We start from the raw sequence: 6000 nt of genomic DNA, 5'->3' as shown, positions 1-6000 counted from the left end.
GTACATTACAGCGACTGACGTCGCCAGGTGCTGACACACACACGCAGTGAACTTAAGTGTCCAAAACCACAAGATGTCAAAGAAAGTTTAGAGGTCCATACGCGCGGGGGAAGCACGCCGGATGGAAAAATCGCGCACAAAAATCGCGCACAAATGACGCGCACAAACGCAAAGCGCGAACAACGCGCACAAACCTCGCGCACGAACAGAACGCGCGAACAGAACGCGCACCACACAGGCGCGCCACACTTAATATGGCAGGAGCCGCACCGACACACGGCCCCTGCCTGCGACGATGAAGCGGGTGGACCAGCGCCGAAGGAACTGGTGCTCCTCCAGCGACACGAGGTCCACGCAGGCTTGGGCCAACATGCGTGCACGTACCCGCTGTAAAATGGGGTGCATGGCCCTCTGTGGTCGTCCTTGCAGAGCCGCCACACCTCTCTGGCGCCACAGCACGAATGCCCCGACGCAAAGTAGCAGGCGTACGAAAGGTTCGCGAAACCTGGAGTTGGGGCCGAGGGTCGCTCCGAACATTCGAGACATGAGGACCCAAAATGTCCTGGCTGCAGAACACTCAAAGAGCGCGTGCGGCAAGGTTTTACGAGGCCACATTGCGGACATCGGTCGGAGGGGGCCACGCCCCAAGCCGCCAGGCGATCTGCCGTAGGCAGGGCCCGCCAGCCCCGCAGCCAGCCAAAGTCTCGCACGTCTGCGGGAAGGGATGACGACGTCAGGTCCCGCCATCGCACCTCTCTGCTTAGCGCCAATTTTTCCTGCGGGGCTTCTTTTATGGCCAGGAGCTCGCATACCCGAGAGGCGGGAGTTGAAATAAGCTCCACCTCTGGCAGCGCTACGGGGAGGGGCCTGAGCGTCTGGCAGACTCGCTGGAAAAACCAAGGCTGCTGGAAGGCTGTCGGGCCGACGCTCTGCTCGGGGAGGAAAAGGGAGCGTGACGTACCGAGTAAGTACGACAGGAGCGCCCTGCCCGGGTAGCCGACCTGGTTAGCCAGCTCGCTGGTCGCCCGCAAAGCAAGCACATTGCAGAATGTGGGCAGGTGGGGAATTCTGAATCCCCCCATGTTAGTAGGAAGCCGGAGGAGCGCGCGCGCTACAGACTCCGTCTTTCCTGCCCAAAAGAACGAGCCACATAAAGTGGCCAAACGGCGCGTGAAGGTGCGGGGTGGGTGGGAGACACGAGCAACATAGTACAGTGGGGCGCACACCGACGCGCGGATGATGAATGCGCGCTCCGCGAGGGAGAGACGGAAACGCGCCGCCACTGACAACCGTTTCTCAGCGGTCTCTCTAAGCCGGGTCCACGTCTCGCGAGCCGGCTCGCCGGACGCGAGGAAATAAACCCCTAGAACCTTTACGGCCGAAACCCACTCTACGTCGCGCAACAGGTCTGAGGAGAACGCGCCAAAACGCAACGCTGTGATCTTGCCCCTGTTCAGCAGGGCGCCGGACAGCTCGCTGTACACTTCAAACAGCCGCAAAAACGCTACGTAGCTGTCCTCGTCCCGCAGGAACAGGGACACATCGTCTCGGCGTATGCCGAGACCTTAAGCCGGCCGTGGACCGGCAGCGGGAAACAGCGCACGGACGGGCTCGCGGCGATGCGACGCAACAGTGGGTCGAGGCATAGAACGAAAAACATGGGCGACAAGGGGCAGCCCTGCCTAATCCCTCTGGAAACACAAAAAGGAGCGCTGATCGCTCCATTAACGGTCAGGCGGGCCGTAAGCCCCGAGTAGAGGAGCCCGACTCTATCTACGAAGGCTGATGGAAAGCTAAAAGCCTCGAGCACACCCATCAGGTACCGGTGCTCGATACGGTCAAAAGCTTTGGACTGGTCAGGCGAGAGAAAGCAGCCCGGGATCCCCGCTCTCGAGGCGAATGTGAACAAGTCACGAGCAAGTGCGAGAGCGGAAAACACCGAACGGCCCGGCACGCTGCACGTTTGCGCTGGGCTGACCACCGAGGGCAGAATCGCGCTCAACCTGTTCGCCAGCAGTGACACCACGATCTTGTAGTCTGCGTTGAGCAGAGTGATCGGACGCCACGCCTGCGGGTCAGATGGGGACCCGCCCGGCTTCAGAATGAGCGTGACTCGGCTCTCTCCGAAAGACTCTGGTCGAGCTCCGTCCGTCAGAAAGCTGTTGACCATATCGAGCAGAGGACCCTCTAAAACGTCGTACAGCTTCGCATAGAAACTGACGGGGATACCGTCAGGTCCGGGGGCCGAGGCAGCATTCATTCTAGCTACTGTGGCGCGGAGCTCGTCTGGCGTCGCCGGCGCGCAGAGCTGCTGCGAGAACTCGTCCTGGGGCCCTATTCTCGATATTCACATTCGCCTGTCGGCGCCATATTGCCTCTCTGATTGGCTGTCAGAAGTGTCAATCGCCGTCAATGGGCGTGTCAATCAGGGTCGGTTACGCGAGCACTTTTCGCGGTGACGTCGATTTGACGTGGCATTGAAAATGCATTTTCGTAGCGCTATTCTTGGTGCCCGGCTGGTACATATATGTGATTGTGAAGGGAAAAGAAGCTACAAGCGGTCCGTGCGAGAGCACTTGCGCTCGACTTGCCAATTCGGAGAAAATAGCTGCACACCGGAAATGACAACTTCCTAAAATCTGATTGGTTGGAACAATATCACGTAAATCACGTGATAGGCACACATTTTGGAGTGATGTCAGAATGACGTTTCATCACGTTTACGTTGTGCCGCCATTGCAAAAAATGGCTGAAATTCGCCGCCATCATTTCGCCCGGCGAAAGGTACCCGAATCATGCAAATGAGTTAGTGAAATGCTGATTTATACGGCGTTAGGTAGCCGCATTTTAACGGGTATTTATTTCAAGACAAAACTAAGCTTACAAAAGTCTTGTTTTGATTGCACAATGTAATGATATCGCGTTGTAAGAGCTCATCTGAAATAAGCAACCCTCGAGAGCGTTAATAGTGAAGGCTTAAGAGTACAGCCGCATGGGGGCGCTAACTGCTCTCCCGTTGCAAACCCTTCGCTCGCGGTGAGAAATCATCCGTCCGTGCGGTTAGTGAAGCGCGAAAATTGCTCGAATGGCGGTGCCGGCGCTGCGGTTTGCTGCTCCTTGCATTCATTCGTCGTTTGTTAAACCCTAGAAGTGGGAAAGGTGAGCGACTTTCGAGGTCACCGCGATGCTTTCGAGTTGTCTCTGACTAGACAGCTCGTCTGTGCAATCATCTGACGAGGCATATATGTGGTGGCTATGCAAGGATGCATTGCGGCGAGAAGCAGTGCCGAACTGTCGAGCTCTGAGGGACGATCGCCAGCTGTGAAACGTCGCTGAACGGATGGGCTTTGCCTCGCGTGATGAGCGGATGACACGAGAGGTGTTCGCGCGGCCGAGCAACAAACTCCAGGAATGTGTCGGGCTTCTTGACGAGACATCCGTGTGTGTGTAGCATCATTCTGACTCCTTTCGCATGCATGCTGGAGATGACTTTAAAACAAGAATCCGAAATTTGTATTCGGCACTTCGCGTTGCTTTTTTCATACTGTGTTTCAGTTTTTGCACACAGCGCCAAGTTGAGAAAACAAAGCCTAGCATGCTAGTACGTTGATCGATTTCTTTGTGTTTGGTGTTGATGAATGTGAAAGGCAGCATCGGTGAAATCAGCTGAAAGGCGTCGTTTCCTTAAGTGTGAAAAAAAAAAAAAAATGCGTGACATTGTAAAAGAATACTATAACCTGTCTTAAGCATTATTAATGAAGCACACTAAAGTGATTTCGCTATTCAAGCTGAAATTTTCATAACAGTGTTACATCATCAGTTACGCAGCAGTCACGTGGAAATTACCGTAGGAGGGTGGAAAAAATTATTTCTCTAAGGGCACACGGAAAACAAATATATATGAGTCTTGTACATTTTATTTACAGGTGTGGTGTTCCTGCCGGTGAAGGTTCCAGCTCACAAGAATTTGTGCGGGATCCATCCATGACCCATTTATGTGCAGTCTCTCTCCATGTGCTGCCCGCATGGAAATCGTTAAACTGGTGAGCACGTGCTTAGTGTGTTGTGGCAGGCATGAAGGGATAGCATGTTTGCCTGCAGTAAGATTGCATGCGGCTAATGATATCTGTCTGCATTTATATATAGTTTACTGAGCAAGGAAGAACAGTGTAAATAGAACCACATGTAAATTAATCATGTCTGTACTTTTCAGGTGACAGTGGAGATAGGTGTGGGTGACACGCAGTGTTGTTCTCTGGCTTTGGATTTCTCTTAGTGACCGCAATGTCAAGGTAGCCTCATTTCAATTGGTGCAAAATGAAAAAGCATGCATATACTAAAAAACTCATGGTAGTCATAAACAGTTGAACTTGTGCCCTTCCTTGCAGTGCATTCTGTGGTGGTTTTCTTGAGTATAAAAAGTGTGTATTAATTATTTGTATCCATCAGTTTGGGAAATGTGTCATCAAGTACCTCTAGCTATATGGCAACACTTCGTTTTGATACTAATGATTGATTTTGCAGTCAGCGTATTTTACATTTGTGCGTAAAACTAGACAATAGTTGAACTTGAGGCTTCAACAATTTCTCATATTTGGAAACGCAATGTCTAGCTCGTTGGAAGATTTCAGTGCACAGCGTTGATTAATGTGCAGGTGATGGTTTGCATCTTATGCAGATGTGGTGGACTACTCTCACCGTGGGGTCTCGTGTGCTCGGGAGCCATGATGCCAGATTCATCTTCGCTCACCCCTCGGCTGGACTGGCTGCCTAGCTGGGTGGTGATACCGGGTTCCTGAACGATTACATGAGGTGTCTGCAAAGGTGTCATGGTCATGGTACGCCATGGTCAAGAGTTCTCTGCCAAGGTCAGCGGAGCTTGCACTGTGCAACACAACATATTCATCCACACTCAGCTGCAGGACCATGACACCACTGGCAGGTGGTGATAACAGAAGGAGCACCAACATCTACAGCAGGGAGGAGGACACAGCACCATTTGGATTCTACCTGACAGACAGGAAGTGCATGATCAGCAGCTGCTTTCGAGAATTGCACTCACTGCCGTGATTGTCATGTGTAGCTATGCCACAAGTAATCAGCATACATTTGCTCTGCTTCAAGTTTGATAGCATACTGCCAGGAAGCTGATGAAGTCTTCATCATTTTGGTGCTGTTCTTTGAATAGGACCATATTGGTGATATCCATGACAGTAGAAATCATTTTTGTCTGGTGCTGCAGTTTTGTGTGCGTCAGGAAGTGCCCCAAGTGTTTTCAGCCTACCGTCTGCCAACTTGCTGAGTGCATGCTTCAACACATGCTTTGGTGATTGTGAAGAAGTGCCATCCCTTCGTGTGGTGCCTCCCTACGTGTTCTGCTTGTACACAACGCACATTTTATTTGGTGCTTAAGTTCAGTGAAGGACAGGAAAGCACCAAAATGTTTTCCTTCCAGCACCTGGGTGTTGACTGGACATGCTTTCACCAATGCATTGTTTGCTTTGGTGTTTGTTGAGAGCCAGCAGTCCACAACATGCTCAAAATACAGCATGGTCGCTGTGTCTCTAGTCATTTACAACATCTGTTCTTCAGGGTGCAATACGTCTTGTGTGGCACTGTTTGTGTGATGAGATCACAACATGCTTTGCCTCATGGCATTTGGTTGCCTCTGTCTGCTTGCTTTTGACTGCTTCTTTCACATGCTGCACGTAGTTATACAGCAGTGAACTATTTTTCCTGAAGGAAAAGTCATGTAATTGTTTCACGGTCAATTTCCCAGATGAAAATGCAAGGCCTGGCCAGCGTTCTGACACGTGTACCCATTCCCATCTTCTAGCTGAAATTTGTACTCCTGACGAAAACCTACAAATTGTACATTAATTCAGTTGAAGGTAACTGGAAGTATAAATTATGCAGCTGGACATAATTTGTGTTTCAATAATAAAGCTCTAAGCGCTGGCATTTTGTGCTTCTTTTGTGTTGTCTTTCACTGCGCTGTTT

At 51.3% G+C, this 6000-nt stretch overlaps 1 long non-coding RNA gene across 1 annotated transcript; it reads left to right on the top strand.

Moving 5' to 3' along the window:
* Positions 1–3117: 3117 nt before the first annotated feature.
* Positions 3118–5255, top strand: LOC149367302 (uncharacterized). Its single transcript, XR_016284700.1, has 3 exons — positions 3118–3443; positions 3927–4043; positions 4679–5255. It is a non-coding gene; the product is annotated as an uncharacterized LOC149367302 (long non-coding RNA).
* Positions 5256–6000: the final 745 nt, after the last annotated feature.

This window comes from Amblyomma mixtum, chromosome 1, assembly GCF_055824585.1.
Source record: "Amblyomma mixtum isolate Tamu chromosome 1, ASM5582458v1, whole genome shotgun sequence".
Taxonomy (NCBI): domain Eukaryota; kingdom Metazoa; phylum Arthropoda; class Arachnida; order Ixodida; family Ixodidae; genus Amblyomma; species Amblyomma mixtum.
Note: the sequence above shows the minus strand (reverse complement) of the source record. Positions and strands in the feature narration are given on the sequence as shown.